Source organism: Microcebus murinus, chromosome X, assembly GCF_040939455.1.
Source record: "Microcebus murinus isolate Inina chromosome X, M.murinus_Inina_mat1.0, whole genome shotgun sequence".
Classification (NCBI taxonomy): domain Eukaryota; kingdom Metazoa; phylum Chordata; class Mammalia; order Primates; family Cheirogaleidae; genus Microcebus; species Microcebus murinus.
Window position 1 is genome coordinate 67,850,697 of NC_134136.1, and position 20,769 is coordinate 67,871,465.

Below are 20,769 nucleotides of genomic sequence, written 5' to 3' on the forward strand. Positions count from 1 at the left end.
CAGAATTCAAGGGTAAGGTAGCAGGAGTGTTTTTGCTTCATTTTGATGTTTTTGCACCTGATTTTGCACATTAGGTTCACGCTGGGAAAAGGAATGCAGACCTAGTAAACCAATGGCAATTACCCAATGTCTGGTCTTTGATTGGTTCAGGTCAGAGACTTCCAGCCTAGCAACTTGGCTTGGGGAGAATGAGTGACAGTGTAGAGTTGAAAAGAATCCTTAAAGACCATTTATTGTAATCTCTATATTTCAATTTTGAAATTCTCAATAAGTGGCTTTTCCTACCTCTGCTTGAACATCTCCAGGACTGGAGAACTTGGTGTTTCCTGAAGCAGTCCATTCCATTCAGTTTCTGGTCATCTTTATTTGATAGCTTTTCCTCATATTGGACTAAAATCTTCCCCCCTGGGTGCAGGCTCTGATCACTTGGGCAAATCAACTGTGTCTTATTTACATCTTCTCTTTGCCTAGCAAAAACTTTCTCAGTCTTCATTTGATGATTTTGAGGCTCTCATTACCCTTGTTTCCTCCTCTTAACAATCCAGATGGCCAGGTACCAAAGTCTTGCACAGTATTATTGGTGCAGTCCTACTACTCATTCGTTATGGTGGACATCATTCTTATGTTTATCACGTGATGTTTATGGTCAAATTGGATTGTTGACTCACCCAGAGTTTCCAGACAGTCTAAAACTTAGCTGGTAGATGCCCCAGCACTACTTCACTAGGAACTATAGAGATAGCCAGTATTTCCAACGAAAAGTATTTTACATACTAAAACTTAGGTCCTGGTGACATAGGAAGGGATAAAGTAGAGGATTGAAAGTTATGTAGTATTGTTTTATGTTGAGAACTTTACTGTCTATTTTTCTTCTACATATCCCTAGTTTACTCACTTTTCATTTCATATGGTGCCTGGGAGACCATGCCCAAGGAATTATGGAAAGGTGAACCTTAAATAGGATTGAGGATTGTATTAATCATATACATTGTTCACAATGAATCAGAAGTGAGCTTGAAACTCTTTTTCTCTCTTCATACCCCCCTCCTTCATCACAGTGTCAGGAATGAATGACAGTGCCTTTGAACATAGGAAAAGATAACTTGGTAACTTAAAAAAAATATAGCATTTTGACTTTTTTGTTTCTCTAGATTTAGAAAAAATTTTGATTGAAAAATAGTAATTGTATATATTTATGAGGTGCAATATGATGTTTTGATATGTAATCACATTGTAAAATCATCAAAGCAAGCTAATTAACAAATCTATCACTTCACATACTTAATCACTTTTTGTGGTGAAAACATTTAAAATCTACTACTTTAGCAATTTGGAAATATACAATGCATTATTATTTATTTTAGCCATCATTCTGTGCAACAGATCACTAAAGCTCATTCCTCCTAACTGAAATGTTGTACTCTATGACCAACATCTCCTCTTTATCCATTCCTCTAGATTTTAACTAATACATTTTTTACCACATGGGCTAAAAATTGTGATATATTCTGTATCTAATTAACTAAATAATAACTCCCAGTAGCATGTAAAGAAGACATGATTTGGAAGATTCATGTAACATGCAGCTGAATGAGAGCAGGATCCAGTGTCAAATTACATTTTAATAGTGTTCACGTTCCTGATGTATTTATATAGACACATTACAATGATGGCTCAGAATTATGTAATTAACAGTCCATTAAATAGTTAAATTAAAAATGTCAAGAGAAGTGACAGCTACACATGTGTTTATAGAGACAACAGAACAGACTATTTGTTATTAAGAATGTTCTGGAAAAAGAGCCATGTGGTTGCCATGAGCAGCTGGTGAGGACTTTGCTTGCATTGTCCCATATTTTTCATTAGATATTCTGCCTCCCCTCACTCCACCCTTGACATTTACTGCTTTGTCTGCCTCCCTTCTTGAGAATGAAGTTCCTACAGTATCTATCTACCTTGCAACTGCATTTGATCTCGCACACATCTGTCCTACTCCAAAGCCAGTTTCAAATGTGGTTCCTTCCCTTTGCTCTATCTTTGTTGCTCTGAAGGACAAGGCATGTAAGCTGCTAAAGTGCAACTGAATTCATCTTAAAAAGGAAAGAGTAACCTAAACATTTGTACCCCCATAATATGCTGAAATTTTTAAAAAAAGCAATGTTAGGAAAAAAAATTAATAACACACACACACAAAAGGAAAGATAAATATATTTCTCCTGTATTCTCAAAAGTTTCTATAATAAATACATAGGAGTTTTCTTAGTAGGAAAGATAATTAATAATTAATGCAATAAAAACTTTAGGTATGTGATGAGATGAGCTGGAATCTGTAATTTTTTCAAAATTTGGAAATCTCTAGACTAATGAATAAAGAATTCCATCAGTATGCATTGAGTCCTGGCCTGGCTTTTTATGCAGAACAACACAGTCATTGTAAGCATGTGAAGCCAGGTATAATAGCTTTGATCTTTGTTCTCTCTCAGCTGGCATTGGGACAGGGTGGCTGTGCCCATCTGCCTTCACAAAGAGTGGCCTTCTTTTTTTTGAAGCAGCCAGAATTGGCCATGGGCAGAAAAATTCCTCTGGCTGTGCCCTGGATGCCTTGGCCTGTTTGGCCACATCCTCTCCCCACCCTGAACTCAGCTCTCCTTCTCTGTGTCTAACACTTGGTTTATAGAGGCAGAGTATACTATGGATGACAATGCAATTAAAGGGGCACTTTCTAATCCTTTACTGATAAATAAACTGAGATAGAGGAGATAATAACTTCAACTCCAGTAGCAACCACCCCATTTTTGTTTTAATGAAACTTTATTGAAGTTATGAGCTTAAAATTTAACATAAATATTCAGGAAAATATGTTTTTTGTTTAGAGAAAGTGGAACCATAAACCAGAAAAAGTATTTTATTCAGTTATGTTTTAATGGCTGTGGGCCAACACTTGATCTGAGAGTGGTACAGATCTCTTCCTCTTTATATTCAACTTCTTTCTCTTCCCTCAACCTAATCAGTTAAGGGTCAGCTCTCCAACACAATTTCGATTCATTTTATTCAGACAATGAAGCATCTTATTATTGAGTGCCAGATAAGTACCATTTATGCCATTGCTGTCTACTGGTAGCACACACATCAAACAGGAAGTCTGAAAACAGATTTGGCCTCTAGCTCCACTATTAACTACTTGAGTGATCTTTATCTCATTATCAGTTTTCTCATTTGTAAAATGAGAAGAACAATGTTTGCTCTGCTTACCTCACAGGTTTGTTGTGAGGACAAATGAGAAAATACATATGAACACACATTATAAAATTTAATGTGATCTACAATTGTGAAGTGTTATTATTGTTAATTGTAATGATAAACATAATTAACTTTACAGATGTGGAAAACAATAATCATATAATGAGTGACATTTATTGCTTCAGTGAAATTATTAAAACTATAGATTTCAGTGTACAATTCTGTTCCTTGGATAAAATTAGCAGATACCTTTTAATATACTTGATAAGGGTAATTCAGCTGAATTAGATTTCAACTTTTTCTTATAATTGGTCACTTTTCCTGAGTATAAGAAAGGTGATTTCCCCAATTCTAAAATAGCTTTTAGATGAAAACCCTATAACATTTCAAATGTGAGAAAGTTGTCCAGATGTTACATTCTGAGTATCCATAGTTAAAGGAATATAAAACTTTTTTGACATTTGGAATTTTCCAAAATATTCTATAATCATCCTGGATAACATGGAGATTGGAAAGACTTATTTATTATAATTTTTGAAATAATAACAGAGGAAGAGGCATTGCAGCCTGCAAAGGAAAATGGGTTGATTCCACAGCACACAGGTGCCAATGCAATGACTTTGATGTTGACTTGCCCAAGAAAGACTTGAGAAGCCAGAAGAGGGTAGCAATTTGAGGTTCAGTAAATTGCCCAGACACCTAAGAGGGAGGCGCACAATATCCAGCTTGTGCCCACGGAAGAAGACTCAGAGTCTTTACAAATTATAAGAAGAAGTAGGGGAGGAGGAAAGAGGGTGATGGAAGAAGGAAGAGAAGTAAGGTCTGTGAGTAAATACTTGGAAAGTATTTTACATTTTGCAGCTTTAAAGACATGCCCTAAGTGTCCATCAATGGATGAATGGATAAAGACAATGTGGTATATATATATATATAATGGAATACTGTTCACTCTTAAAAAATAAAAAAAAATTGTCATATGGCACAACATAGATGAACCTGGAGGACATTACATTAAATGAAATAAGCCACGCACAGAAAGACAAATACAGCATGATCTCATTCATATGTGGAATCTAAAAAAGCTGAACTCCTACAAGCAGAGAGTAAAATGGTGATTGCCAGAAGCTAGGGGAAGGGAAGAGTGTACAAAATTTCAGTCAGGCAGGAGGAATAAGTTCTGGGGACCTATTATACACCATGGTGACCACAGTTAATAACAATATATTGTATGTTTGAAAATTTCTGAGAGAGTAGATTTTAAGTATTCTTACCACAAAAGCTGATAAGTATATGAGGTAATACATATGCTAATTAGGTTGACTTAGCCATTTCATAATGTACACATATTTCCAAACATCTTATACACTCTAATTATGCCTCATTTTTAGTCAATTATAAAAATTAAATTTTGAGAACCCATTACTATTGATACAGTATTATTTAATCTGGGAAATAAACACTGTGAGTCCAAAATGAGACACATGTGATATAAAATAAGACCTGAAAACCTAAACTGGTTTGGTAGTGGGCAGAATAAATATTGAAGAGGCTTCTATGTCTTTCCATGGCTGGATGAACAATTTGTAGAGGTAGAATTTGAGAGGAAACAAGAAGATTAGCTTTGTATTTGATGCAGGGTATTAAGAACTTCCTAGATAGATTAAATCAAAACCTTATTACAGTCCACTAATGCTTTATTTATGCAGCAGACATTTTTGGCTTTTCAAGTTTTTCATTTAAACTTGTGTTCATGAATATTATTAAAGTTCTTGGGATTAAGGATTTTTAAAGAGCCTTGTTTGCAAAGCCCCATTGTTCATTCTCTGCAAGAACTCAGAATGCTCTCTACACATCTACCCTGAAACCTTCCTTAATTACGTGGGGACTTACAAAACGTAAAGGGTAGCTGAAACCACTTTGGGAGGAGAAGTTGGCCAAAAGGAAGAGAGATGTTTGCAGTTACTCCCTCATCTTTGCCATATCATCCTCTCATCCCCCTTCCTGAGTCCCTTGGTGCTGATTATTTCATGGACAGGGCATAGTAGTTATCCTCAAAGGAGAACTTAGGCTGAGCCTCTTTCTCTAGTTGGCTTGCCAGAGTTCCTGATCTGGACCTGTAGGTGCCCCTTACTCTGGCTCCTTTCAGTCCTTTGGCATTTTCTCTTACTCTCTCTTCACGTGCCCCCGCCATTGCCTACAATGCTCCCCTTCCTCTGTTCAGTTGTTCAAAACTCATCCCATCCGTCAAGGATCATCTCAAATGCATCCGTATCTTCCCTTCCACCACAAGCAGGAAAAAATTTTCCAAGTGGTCTTTGCTATCTCCAGGTCTGCATAGTCAGTAAGAACATTTCAAAATTCTATCAACTCCAAAGTCAAAAGGAAAAGGTAGACTTATTTGTGAGGTAGGGCCTCTCTGCCCTTAATATCAACAATCCTTCACTCTGTGTATTGGTACAGCTGCTAGGAGCGATCATTTGCCTGCATCTACACAATATGGTGTATGAATACTGCCAGATTAACTGAGCTGTGTGCAAGCTCCATAATAAAGATTTTCTTCTTGCTTTGTTTGTGCAAATATTTGAACACCTTGTAAATGTATCGTTAGTTGGGAAGGCTGTCTTTCACTTTTTTAAATAAAAATTAACACTCAACTCCTATTGGGTAATATCAAGCTGGACAAGCAAAATGCATTACTATTTGGGGTAAAGAAGAATTTTCTCACCACTGTGCAATTAAAGCAGAATAAACGGGGGAAAAGCTCTTGCTGTAGAAGCTTATAAGACTGTAGCTTTCTTCCTTAGCCCTGAGTTCAAGTGTCGGAGTTTGTTAAATTTGCCTGTCATGTCTCTCTGTCTCTATTATCTGAGTGTCCCTTTCTCACACACATCTAGTCAAAATGATCTAATAAAAAATTACACACATCTACATTTGTAAAAAGATGTGCATGTGCATCTCCCATAATATTGCATAATGCATGTCTTTCTGCACTTAAGATTTTATTTGTTTCAGGTATTTGTATGTTCCTTTCTACATGCACCTAAGCATCTTAAGGGTAGAAGTTGTGTCTCCTTTATTTGTGTGCCCATGGAGGGCCTAGCACAGTGCCTTGTATAGGAGTGTCCAGTCAGTGGTAGAATGCATAAAGGACAGAATCAGCATGTATGTGTTAGTATGTATCCACACATTGGCTATTTGCACAGTTATGTGATGTAGCAGTGAAAAGCCATGGAAAAGCCAACATTGAGTGGGGCAGAACTCTCTCCAGGTTAACACCAACATAAACCACTGAGGAGAATAATTAAAGAAACAAATAAGGACCCAAACACATTGACCCTCAGTTCTCTATAGTATGCATAATTGCATGTTAGAGAAGCACATGTTGATAATTATTAAGTGCCTTTTTTTTTCTTTAAAGATTTTTGGATACCACAAGCTCCTGAGTATCAGGCAGGTGGCTGTTAGTATTTAAGTGATCTTTACTGATTCTTATTTCCTAAAAAACACATGATAGACTAAGGAGGTTCTGTAACCAATCAGTGGCCTGTAACACCCCAAATACTCTTTCATTTAAAATAGGTCTGTTAACGAGGATCTGATTGCTCCTGCGAGATGTGTGGATTGTTCCAGAAATCAATCACTCTATTCAACTAAGAACCTGAGTTAATTTGGCCCTTTAACCACCTCATTCTTTGTGTGCTGAATTGATGGTAGAGGAGGCATCAAATAAGCTATCCAAAGCCCGTTACACTAAAACCAAGAACAACAAAGTGAAAATTAGTTATTTTAATTTTTTAACATAAATGAAAAGTTTCTAATAAATTTGGTTAAATAAGTTTGAATTGCTGGTGACATAATTTTCTTTGTTATACACATTAGAGGAAGATCAGTTTCTTTGTTTTATTCAGCATTAGAGAAAACACTCCTTTGCTAATCAAGAAAAGGGAAAATTAGGACAGATGCCACCTTTTCAACTACCAATCTCTTTCAGGATAGTGAGAACAGCCTAGGACTCCAGAGTCTTTGTGCTGCTACTAATTATCAGTATAATTTAGGACAAGCCTTCTACCCTTGGACCTTGATCACTTATTAATAGATAAAGAAGTTGGGCCCTTCCAGCTCTGAGTGTCTGTGACTCTGTGAGACATCTTTGCATTAATTGCTCTATAAAATGTCATTTTGGAGTGATAACTAATAGGGAGGTAAAAGCAATACACTTTTAGGGGGTATTCCTTTGAGTATACTCCCAGGGTAGAAGAGTGCCTTAGCTAGTAGAATTGTGCTGTCCACTACAGAGTAAAATAAGCACCACATTTCAAAGACTTAGTATGAATACAATAAGCTATTTCATTATTTTTATATTGATTACATATAGAAATGATAACATTTTGAATCTGTTTGATTATATAAAATATGTTATAAAAATTAATTTTTCTGTTACTTTCCTTTTTTGTGTGTTATCTAGAAATTTTAAAATGAAATCCATGGCTTCTATGACATTTTTATTGGACAATCCTGGTCTGGAGGGTTACTCCTACTGCATGTAACCTCAGTTCCAGTTACTCAGAAACCTCCCAAGGTTGAAACCACACAAACTAGTGGCACTTATCCTTGAATGCACGCTGGAATCACACTGGTATCTTTTAACAAATACCAATTCCCTCTTCCCTATGATTCTAATTCAACTGACTTATAGTGACCATTTTTCTATGCTCTGAATTTCCTCTATAAGGCCGTGGGTGGCGTAATCATAAAGAAATAAGACTCTGTTACATGAATTCCAGAGACACATGTAAGCCCAAGTTGGACAACTGGCGGGTAAATGGGGGAATGCAACTCTGAAACAGGCTTAGCCCTGACTTTTAACCAGTCTCGAGAGCAGAAGGGCCTTCTCCCTAGCTCTTCAGTTCTTAAAAATCAAGCAAACAGAGAGGAAACAGAAACTTGAATTAATTATGTCTTAGCTGTTGCTTCTTATTTGAGTTTCTGAAAATCAGCTTACCGCATTCCATCTGGCCTCCCAGTGAGATAGTTGGCATTGCTTGATCTGTTTTCAGAGGGGAAAATGGGGCTCAAGGAATGTGATCATCTCCTTGGTTAAGAGAATTTCTTCCACTAGATTTTTGTTGTTTCATTTCTTTTTTTTTTAAAGTGTTTTTTAAGTGTTGTTTTGACTCCTAATGGAACTAAAAAAGGGAATGTAGACAATATGGTTTGATTGGAATTAGACTGACTCTAAAATGGAGCAAGCGGCCATCAATTTCATGTTGGTTCTTCATAGGATAGGCTGTGTTTTTTAGCTTCACCCTCATATTTTGGGAGTCACCCTCTCTGAAGTGTGCCATCCCCATGTGCTCACTTGACCTACTGTTACTTGTGGTTGGGCACTAGCATGGGGCTCATGTAAGGTAAGAAGGGAAGCTGCCCCCTTCCTCTCCTGATAGTCCTCTTGGTTCTCACAGCTGTAGGTACTTGCCCAACCTCTGTGGATAACTAAAACTGGAGTCCTGGTAATGAATTTGGAACAGATTTTCAAAGTAACTAAAACCCTTGGCTTTTAAACCAGGCTCTACTGAATTGTATCTTGGGGTGCTGGTAAGTCACAGAACTTCCTGACTTTAGAGGTGCTTGAAAAAGAGGTGCTGAGTTACTGTGATCATGAATGTCCAGCTTTCGTGCCACCTTTGGTGGTGGTAATATCTTGTCTAGACAGTGGAGAGTTAATAAATGTTCTAGTAAATAATCCTATGTGTCCTCAGTGCCCTGAGGCTTTACAAATTCTCTGCCTAAGATTTTTTTTTTATCAAATACCACTTTCCTGTGTTAAAGATTAAGTTAAAGGTGTCTATGTTGTCTGAGTTATTTTGGAATGGCTTGGCCACTTCCTAGTTGTTTGGCCTTGGGCGTATTACTTCTCTAAGCTCCACAGGTAAAATAGGAATCATAATACTACTTACTGCATATTCTTATTGTGAGGATTTCACCAGTCTCTACATATTTCTCACACCTTGCACAGTGATGTCCCCAGAACAGAAGCAGAGGAAAGGTTTATGGAATGAATAGATGAATGAATTCATGAATATTAATACTGCTGTGAAAGTACATGCTTATAGACTGATCCTCTCTTTGAATCAGTCTGAAAGTACCAGAGTTTAGTCTGGGAGCTCATTGTCAAAGCCTAGTCAGTTTCTCTTTCAAATATTTACACTCAGCATATCTCCATTTCCCTGGCATTTTTATAAAATAGATGGAAACTTAGTGAAAGCACATTCTACCAATTGCCTTTGAGTGTCACATTGGCCACAGTACATGTTATATTTTGCAGAGATAAAGACATTTTAGGGGATAAGATTGTCCTCAAATGTGAACAATGATAAATACAGGTAAGTTATAGTTGAATATAAGTAAATATTACTAAATAAGGATTCATTAAAATGGACAAATATGTCTTAGACTGGTCATTATATATTATGGAAACCTGTATATTTAAGTACTTGAAGAGAAAAGTAGAATTCTCTGAACTATTGACATAACCTCTCCCCCACCACCAGATTGAAAAAATGGGTAACTAGGGCCCAAGTTTTTCTTTTTAATAGCAGTTCTCAGAGGATAGTAATATTAACTGAACAAAGAGACATTACATGGAGCCATGGATTTAGATTATTTTTTGTGCAAGGTGAAATTTGAAAAGATAACATCACCCCTTGTTATTCAAGACAGATTTTCTGAAAGTCCATTATCATACTATGTCATAACCTAATCACATTTGAATGAAACTTTGGAGAGCATGAAATCAGAAACCTCTTGTATTTACAGGTAATTGTAGTTACAGTGAATAAAAATGACATGCTTTGAAGTTAGGTCAAGTGTAGAGAGATTCAACCTTGGCATGATTCAACGGAATCCCAATTATAAAGCCCAATCACCTCCACAGCTTCATTTTATTATTTTTTAATCTTATGAATTATTTTCTTTTGGCATCTTCATTATAGGAGCTCTATGGAATGGGGGAAGAGAACAAAGAATAATAGGACCTTTCACATGTGTGAGGACAAAGTGAAAAAGAGAAAAACAAGTGCAACAAGAATAAGGGAAGCTGGATGTACAGCTGTCCCAGAAGGTGCCATGGTGAGCTGGCTCACAAAATCAGTTGGGGCTGTACCCTAACCCCTGTGCCTGGGCAAACATAAGGAAATGCACATTCACAATGTCATTGCTTTATTTTCAATTTAGTTAACAGCTTTCAAATCAACATGGTGTTTTATAGCAATTAACTGTAATTACAAACCTTAAAAACACTTTTTATGGATAATTACTTTCCTAATTCTTGTTCCATCGTTTTCATTTAATTGTAAAAGAATTTAACGGTGCCATTTTGACAAGTGCTTAGTGTTTTTAAAACTGATTGTGAATATTCTATCACTTAAATATTTCACATATTTTTACAAACTTTTCCCCAATCTCAAATGTTTATTTTAAATGTTTGCAGTGACTCCCCCTCTGCAGTTTGGTCAAACCCTAACTCTCACACCCATGATTGCTTGGAAGGGACTGTCTTGTCACCACTGCCAGGGAAAAATGTTTCTGACAATAGAACGACAGAGAAGAATTCATTCCATATTTTCTGATGGTGATTGGCTGCTTGGCAGCAGGCCACCAAGTGAGTTATTGACCCATTGGAACCCAGCCCATTTGGATTGCCACGATTGGCTTTCTGTCATCAGGCTACTAAAACTGTGTGTTTGGGAGAGATGAAAAAAATTTTAAAAGACTAATCTGCATAACGTAACAGGTTTAAACTATCCAAAGTGACATATACATTAACATTTACAATGAGGTAGCTGAATGGCAGAAATACTGACCATTTGGATTTAGATGTATTGAATGAGTCTCTGAAATTCAATTAACTGGCCCAGATAGCAACTGAAATGCTGTTAAGCAGTACTGATGAGGGATTCCAGTAAGGGCTTTAGGGATTATTAAATAAGATGGGCAGAAGAAAGAGGAAAATACACAAGAGGTAGGCTCAAGTTCCAGTTCAGATGCTTATTAGCTGTGCAACCTCATTTCATATGATTTTTTTAGAGGGATACATTAGATAATGTGAGTCAAAGTATCTAGGACGGTACTTGACACATAGTAGATTTTCAGAAATGTTCTTTCTCTTTCTTCCCATAAATCTTAGAGTTGTGTTATTCTATGAAGAGCCAAGTTTTGAAGATCACTTTATTCTGAGAAATTTTATTTAATTTATCAATTGGATAGCACAGGAATCACTCACTATTAACTTGTAGACCCATATAATTTTTTATGATCTTGTAAAACCTTTCTACTGTTGCATGATAATATAAGCATTTTAATCTATGACTTTTCTTATCTTACTAGGTTCTAAGATAATTAAACAATTATCTTTAATTATTTTAAAATTATTATTTTATTTTTAATTATTAAATATTTTGATGTGAAAGAAATGCTAGAAGTAGGATACAATTTCACTGGCAAATGAATGCATAGTTTAATTTTCTAGAATATTTACAGCTATTGTATAAAAATAATGTATTGTGTGTAAAAGTAATATTTTCTTTATAGGTTTTTATTCCTTTGTCTTATTCTCTTGGATAACGTTAATGTTTGTTCTCCTAATTTCTATAGTGGCAAAGCAAAGTATAATGAATTACCTTAATTTCATTACTGACAGTGATACATAATGGCAGCTTGTCTGTATAGGTGTGAGAGACAGGCCAGTAGCTCATAGTCCTTCTATCACATACAATTCCCTTCAGCCAGGATGGCCAATTCCCACCCAACTCAGCCTTCTTTTATGTATTCTTTGGCAACACCTATGAGCCCATCATTAAGGGACCATGGTCATTGTGATGAATAATTCCATTCAGGAAATATTTATTGAGCTCATTTACTAGATCAGAGACTCTGCTAGGTGATGAGACCATGGAGATAACCTAAGGCATAGCTCTAACCTTAAGGTGCTTCTAGCAAGGAAGCTAATGCTTTTCTATAGATAACTCTAAAACAAGATTTTTTAAAAAAGTGTCACAAGGAAGAACAAATTGCTGTTGGAGTTCAGGGAAAGAAAGGAGTGATTACGTCTAGCTGGGAGAATTCAGGAAAGGCTTCATTCATTCATTCATTCATTCAACAAGCACAGGAGCAAGACACAAAACACTGTATGCTCTCAAGGAGTTTACCTTCTAGGGGTAGGTAGACACCTAGACTAGTAATAACATTTTGGGATAAGGTTAAGTGTTGTAGATAATTGAGGTAAGAACAAAGTGCTGTGGGGGCCTATGGGCTACTATCTTTGGGGAAACCAGAGAAGTAGTCATGGTTGAAGTAGAGTCATGGTTGAATTGGATTTTCTTTAGTGATTTTATAGTCTAGTGAATGTGACTGCCATGCACATAAGTAATTCCAATACTAGATAAAAGATTCTAAGTGCCATAAGAAAAATTCAGACAAAGGGCTCTGAGGGAGGTTCAGGGGTGATAGTGTTTACTTCTACCTGGGGTCTCAGGTAAGGATTTACCAAAAATGTCAAATTGGACGTGGGCTTTAAAGGATGAGTAGAAGTTCAACAGGGAAAGCAGTGAGGGAGGGGTAAAACAGCAGGAAGAGCATGAATAGAGGCAAGGCCTGCTGCTGGTGAATCTTTTGAAGTGGCTAGAGTGGAAGCAGGCTGAAGAAAATGTAAGATAGCACCAGATTACAGGAAGTACTGAATGTCTACATGGCTCATTGGATTTTATTGAGAAGGTAGTATGTGTGTGGGTTGGTGTATCTTTCTTCTTCTAACTGTGCTTTGGGATTGAGGCAATAATAATTAAAAGTGAGGGCACTGCAATCAGACTATGTGGGTTAAAATATTGCCCCATGACTCACTGGCTTTGTGAACATGAGTGGGTCTCTTAGGCTTTTTGTTAAATGAGGATGACAATAATGCCAAACCTGATAGTACAATCAATGAGGATTGCTTTAGTTTAGTCTTATTAGAACAGTGCCTAACAAGAGGGAATATAATATGTGTCAGGTGTTGTTGTTGGTAGTAGTAGTAGCAGTAATAGTTGTGACATAATTGGTATCAACTTTAGGAAATTCTTGTGCTGTGAACTTGTACGACATACTTGGGATGACCTGACATGCCTGAGATAACCAGGATTGAACCCTCTATATTCATAGATAATCAGGATTGAACCCTCTATATAATATAGGGACTATATTAAACAAATGGTCACTACTATCCTCCTTGCACAATTGTTGAGGTACTCCTGAGTTAAAACACATAATAGCTACATAAATAGATAGGCTGGCCTCAACAGCTAGAAATGGTTTAGTCCGAATGTTGGCAGCCAAGACAATGGGGGCAACTAATAAAATGGATCCAGGGTCATCCAAACTAGAGAGTTTCAGAGAACTCCTCCATCTATGATACAGATAGCGTCATCAGGAGAGCTTGCAAACAGTATGGTTCATCTGTATGTAGTCAAACTTAAGGCTGTGTATAAAGTATAGCAATAAAAACATTTAATTCCCACGTCCTAGGTGCTTTAGTTTTCACATTTCTACCTCAAGTTGGAATTTTAATATTAAAGTGCAGCTATCAGTAAGTAATACTAAGTGTTCCTGTAGGGGGCTTGTTTGCAAGAAACAGGCACAGCCTGGGAACAATGATCTGCAAGGCTCTGGAAACTGGTTTTTTTATTTTTGTTTTTTGTATTGAGCCTCTTTGAATTTGTGGACACACTCAAGTACAGCTGCATTTAGCAGCTGGCACATGATTTGGTACATTGTCATTATGTGCCAAACTGCATATTCAGCAGATGGATGTCATTGTAAACATGATTCTTGCTTATGGATTGACTTAACCTTTGGTTCGTTTAATCTGGTTCTTGGTCATCACTAAGCCCACCGGCTGCTGTTACAAGACAGAAGCATAAGTGCTGGAAACGACCACAAATCCCCTTTCTCAAATGGCTTTACCACAGTGAGCTCAAAGTTTCCTTTGCAGATTCACAAGCCCCTGGAAATTTCTGAGACATCGAGCAATTAAAATGGACCTCTTTTTGAGACTTCTGTGGCTTACACTCGAAAAACTCTATGCAAATATTGTTTCTGCAGGCCCAATGATTGGGCCTCATACTGAAATAGAAACATAATGTGTCTTAATCAAAAAAGGATTTAGTAGCTTGTGGCAGGTGTTCTGCCAGTAATTACACAGCTCTTCAAGGTTTAAGCGTTAAATATCTTCTGCCCAATTTATACACCTTGCTCAGAAAATGGATCTAAACTAACATCCTGTCTTTGATAAACATTAATTAAACCTTTACCTAGAAAAAAATGTGTTTGCCTCCTTAGAATTTTTTTTCTTGAGAGGGGATGTTTCGGGCGGCTCATGCTTAAAAGACTTCCCATGCAAGTTTCCTAGAATAAAGGTACCTGTGGCAAATAGAGACTTTCAAAATCATTCATAGAATAGAAGTAGAAAAGTAGAAATGAAAGAACCCAAGTTCAGACGGGTTAGGCTCTGAGAATAGAGCGTGGCACTACTTGTACCTTGTTTCTCTGAAAATAAGACAGAGTCTTATATAGGGCTTATTTTCAGGGGATGTGTTATTTTCCCCTCAAAGCCTCAGCTTGCAGCACGCACAGGATGGCTGGGACCTGACAGGGAGAGCTGACTTTGTTGGTGGGGCTGCCCACACCTTTCCAGTCACCTCTGGGATAGTAGCTGTCACAATGGGGCAGATGAGAAGGGCTGCTCATATTCTTGACCACTCCGTGAGGAAATGCATGGGTTGTGTAGATACACTACCTAGCCACGCCCATCACTAAGTCTTATTTTCCGGGTTGGGCTTATATTGCGCAAATGTTTAGAAATCCTGCTAGGGCTTATTTTATGGGTAGGTCTTATTTTCGGGGAAACACGGTATGACCTTGACCAAGCCAATGTTCGGACTCAGTTTCTTCATCTGAAAAAATAAGGCAAAGAAGACCTGCTTACATCACACCATTGTGGTGAGGAAGGAATAATTAAAATACTGTACTTTGGGAAATGTTTTGTAAATTGCAAAGTGCTATTATTCAAATGTAAATAATTACTATTATAATCATTACTGTCCAAGGTCTTATGGCGGCTCATAGCTAGCTAGTCAGTTGCCTAAATGAATAAATAAATAAATAATGCGCTTTTATCTTTCCCCGCTAGATGGCAGGCGAGCCACTTGGTAAAATAGTGACTTGCGTTAAGGATCTAAAATTATAGTAATATTCTGGTTTGTGAGTCAGTGTTGTAATGGACTAAGAGTGAATCAGAAGTTATGAAAAGCAGACAGCCTGTATTCTTAACACATTTCGTACCGCATAGAAATCTCTAAGACATACGCCAGGGACTGCACGTTTTTGGTCAAACTGCACGTTATTTAAATCATCATAAACTACAGATCAAAATGCACTTTAGGTTTTGTTTTTCAATAATTATAACATTTTTATTTACAAAAACAATTAAACAACTCATTAAACAATTAAAGTTCCTAGTACTTTTTTAACATATGATACTGTGTAAAGCATTTTTCTCTATGAAGAGGGACCAGACAAAATTTACATAAGTATCTAGATTCGCTCCTTTTTCCATGGGCGGCACAAACTCTGCAGACTCTAGTAGGAAATTTTTTCTTTCCACTCGCTGGAATACACGTAGGTTCATGCTGCTTCATATCACCTGACAACCATTTGGGTGGATCTTTCCGAGGTGCTCTCCTTGCACCCCCAGGGGAAGGGCTGGACAGATTTGTCTCTGGTTCCGGAGAGCCTTCATTATTGTCATCCGTTATCCAGTCTCTCGCCACCGATAGCAGAAACTGTTTATACTTCATTTTTGCTTGTGGATTGAGGACATTGTACACTCTAAATGAATTGAAAAGTCCACAGTTTATAAGGTACAGCATTACTTTTTTGGTCCATTTCATCCTTTTCCTTAGAATGGAACAACATGAAAGGAATTGATCTGCACGGTCAATGCCTTTCATGTGGACATTGTATTCCTTGATGCAGGCAGGTTTTACAATATTCTCTCCCATTTTTCTATTTTTTTTTTCCTGTTGTTGAGACAGAAGTGTCATGGATCGTTGATATCATTCGGACAACTCGCTTGTCTTTCCATGCTAGGGGAAGAATATCGCCTTTTCTGGAAAATATTATGTCACCTTTCTTCATTCTTGACGTTTTCATTTGCAAATTTGGCGGTAAACTTCTACCCTCCCTAAGGGACAAGACAGTGTGTTGACATCTAAGGTCCATAACAGATGGCGCCCGAAACAAGAGAAAACTCATGTGCGGTACGAAAGATGTCAAAATGAGTCTCATTCTAATACCATTGGTTTGCAATTTACCAAAATTTTGTATCTATAAAAACGTTGTTTTTCTTTCGACTATGAGAGAAAGGACAGATAAATAATTTCTGCGAATAGGGAAAATGTTCAGCCCACTCACTTCTAGTTAATGACTTAAGGATTATTTGTAATGCCACTTTCCAAGTAACAGCTTAATCTGTATCAGGGATTGACAAACTGCTGCTGTAACAGTAAATATTTCTGGCTTTGCAAGTTATGTAGTCTTTGTCAAAACCATTCAGCTTTGCCGCTGTAGCCTGAAAACAGCCAAAAGAATTCAAATAGTCATTGAATTGTTCTTAGAGTTGTCAGGAAAAACAGAATACCCAGTTAAATTTGAATTTTAGTTAAACAACAACAAATCTTTAGTGTAAGTGTATCCCAAATACTGCATAGGATATATTTATATTAAAAATGTATTGGATATTTATCTGAGATTCAATTTTAACTGGGTGACCTGAATTTTGATTTGCTAAGTTTGACATGTGTTCTTGTATTTATAAACTTTGCTCGATCTTCATTTATTAAGACCTTAAAAATAGCCAACGATCTTAAGACAGGACTCCTAAAGCAAAACATGTCTTTAGGGATTTGGGAGATAATATGCATCTTCACTGCCTTGGTTGCTTTCAGTGCACTTTAACACATTAAAATACCTGTGTGTCTTGAGCAGCTTGTGTTTCACATCCATTTTCCAGAGAAGCACATTCTGAGCTACCCATCTCAGTTGGAAAAGCCTTTTAAAATGCCTTGTAAGGAACTAGGTAACCTGTGGATAGACAATTGTCCTTTTACATTGCAAAGAGCCTAAGAGAAATCTGAGGCCCTAAAAAGGAATTGGGTGGGAACAGCAAATCCAGTGGTGCTCCCAGGCTGGTGTTTTATAGGGCTGAGCTTGCTGCAGGCCATTTTTTACAAGAAACTCTACCTTCTGTCTAAAAGCTTTCTCACATTCCTTAATGGAGGTTTCAAGCATTCCTAGGCAGCAATCGGCAAGGCCTGTTTTAGCGCGGTTTCTTTGTGTGTGTACCTGTTAGGATTCACTACTGCTACTAAAAGTTGACCCATGTTTAATTTGCTTAGTGACTATTTACAAAAGACATCAACTGCTAAATCCTATTCCAAACTGATTTGCCTTCCCACTTTAAGATTTGCCGCTCTTATGATCTAGCCCATCAGCGACTGTTATGTTCTTGAATAACAAAGAGACCCTTGGGAGGATGTCTTATCCCTTTGGTATTGAGATGGTTAATCCCTCTGCAGGGACCGAGTGAGGCCGGGTGTGTGGGGGGGTGAGTGGTGTAATTGAAGAAAAGTCTTGCGACCGGGTCGTCAGTGACAGCACACGATCCTCACATCCTTGCGCGGGTGCCGGGGAGCAGGTCGAGCCCGCGCGACCCAGAGGGAGGCAGATGGGCAGGCGGCAGCTGGAAAGGTTGTCCGTGGGGGCTGATCTCCTCGAAAAGCAGCCGGTTGATAAATACGATAAATACGGCAGTGTGTCAGAAGGGCAGTGTGTCAAAGAGGCGCACTGCAAGGACTAGAGGCATCCTCCCCAGAGGGGAGCGGATCTAGCCTTGGTGGTTAAGGAGGGGAGAGGAGATGGCGGTCATGAAGCAGCCAGACCCCTTAAGCTAACATCCTTATGGTACTCCGTTAACCCAGCTGGTTTCCTTGGGGGCTTCCACAAATTCCCGGAGTGGAGCGTCGTTGGCTCCTAGCCAGCCAGCCGGAGCCCCTCTTTGCGGCCTCCTTCTTCTTCCCAGTCTCTGGCTGCCCATGTCTCCGCTCCTGGCGTCCTCCTCTGGGCTGCCTGTTATCTCTTTTCTAGCTGCAAAATCTCGTCGGTCACTTATGCCCTCACTTAAATCCCCAGGGTTGGAACTGGGGCAAAACGAGTGAGGGGCTCGACTTGAGCACAAAATTTCAGGGGCACGAAGAAACTAATCAACATAAAAGTTTTCATGCAATCTCTTTAAAATTCGAAGTTCTGCAAAAAATGCCGGGAGGAACAAGATATGAAAATGTTAAAGACAGGATCTGCCTCTGCACTTGCACTACTTGGCCTCACTTGCCTCACCCTAATCCCTGGCCCTGCCAATCAAATCTAAAGTGATTCCCTCCTCTCCGTGGTGCCAAGTCTTGGACCTCTGTAGTAGATATCATTTGGCCTCCCGATGCAAGATGTTGGATTTTCGTTGTGTATGTGCTTTTCTGGCTATGCAGAAGGGAGCAGGGACTGCTGCTTCACCACCTCAAGCCCCTAGGAGTGTATCTCAGTGCTTTGCTAACCAAGACCACGGGGACAATATGGAGTTTGGAGGAGGCCAAGGGTGGGATCTTGTGCAACGACCCCAGGTTGCAAAGCTCTGCATTGGAACCACCAAAACCCTACAGGATCAAGGTGCAAGGGGAAGGTAAGCCCTGTGAATTAGGGCTTAAGAATCTATTCATAAATTGGGTTGAATATAAAATCTGTAAAGGAACCACAAATAGCACAGAATGACTTTTGAGATTATTTTGCTAAAAGAGAGGTGCCTCTGCACTTGGGACACCTTGTTCCGATCTAGCTCTCCATAAGTATTTGGTGGTATTGCAGTTCAGTCTGAATTAAAGGTGCAATGGTGAAACCATCTTTAATGAGAGTCACCCCCCCACACACACACAACATACCTCTCTTACCTCACCCAGCAGGCGATCAGATGCTGTGCTGGGTGCTGGATAAGAGGGGGCTTTCTGTTCTCATTATTCCCTGGAGCCATTTCATGCTAATATTGTATTGTTTGCTGCTATTCTGGTTAAAGGAGGTGAAAAGTGGCTCAGTGTAGCCCAGGAGTAGGAGTTGGCCTGGCTGTAGTTTTAAATGTTTTCTTGTCTTACACAGGCCAGTGAAAAATGAGGTAAAGAGGAAGAGCAAATGGAGTAGATCAGAAAACTATTGTTCAAATATGTCTTTTCTTTACAAAGAAAAAGAAATCTTTAGAGGCTTTGGGTGTGGCCAGCTCCCCAAAGGAAGAAAAGGGAATTTGTTGGAACACTTGCCCGATCCCTGGCCTGGTAAAGAGAGTTTGCTTCCCTCCAGGATGTATTGTCAAATTCTACTTAACCTGAAAGAGGAAGAAGGTGTTGAGAGTGATCATTGTGGGCATTGTTAGGCGAGGGACACTGCAAATCACCTTAGCTTTTGCGTTTCTTATCGACCCGGTTTAGGTGTTCCACGCGTTCACCAGCAGGGGGCACTGTTGTTCCATAGACTCTATTTTGACTTTTTTGGTGGAGAGTTTTCAGAGCTATTTTTAAAAAGTTTCTATCCAGTAAGATGTATGAACGATTTTCCATGCAATTTTAATGTGAAAATAGATTATTAGTAAAAAATTATGGAAGTTTATTTGGTTAATGACCCATTGAACCATAGAAGGAAAGTGAAGATGTTTTCATAACTGTCTTTGTTAAGAATAAAATAGCAAGGAAAAAAGCAGTGTGTTAATAAATATAAACATTATATCCCTAAATTAATTTTTTTTATTTCGGCATATTATGGGGGTACAGATTTTAAGGTTTCAATAAATGCCCATTTCCCCCCTCCCCCCAAAAGTCTGAGTCTCCATCATGACCATCCCCCAGATGGTGCACATCTCACTCATTATGTATGTATATACCCACCCCCCTCCCCCCTCCCACCTGCCCAACACCCTATTACTGTAGTACCTATGTGTCCACTTAGGTGCTACTCAGTTAATACCAGTTTGCTGGAGAATATATCTGGTGCTTGTTTTTCCATTCTTGGGATACTTCACTTAGTAGTATGGGTTCCAACTCTAACCAGGAAAATATAAGATGTGCTATATCACCATTGTTTCTTAGAGCTGAATAGTACTCCATGGTATACATATACCACATTTTATTAATCCATTCTTGGATTGATGGGCACTTGGGCTGTTGCCACAGCCTTGCAATTATGAATTGTGCTGCTATAAACATTCGAGTGCAGGTGTCTTTTTTGTAGAGTGTCATTGGATCTTTTGGGTAGATGCCCAGCAATGGGATTGCTGGATCAAATGGTAGATTCACTTGTATCGCGTTAAGGTATCTCCATATTGCTTTCCACAGAGGTTGAACTAGTTTG

General features: G+C 38.3%; 1 long non-coding RNA gene across 1 annotated transcript in view; it reads left to right on the top strand.

Moving 5' to 3' along the window:
* LOC105863098 (uncharacterized) overlaps window positions 1–20,228 on the top strand; it is a 44,262-nt gene extending 24,034 nt beyond the window's left edge. Inside the window, exon 5 of the long non-coding RNA XR_012916024.1 lies at window positions 10,233–20,228. This is a non-coding gene — a long non-coding RNA (uncharacterized LOC105863098). The remainder of the gene's footprint in view (window positions 1–10,232) is intronic.
* Window positions 20,229–20,769: the final 541 nt, after the last annotated feature.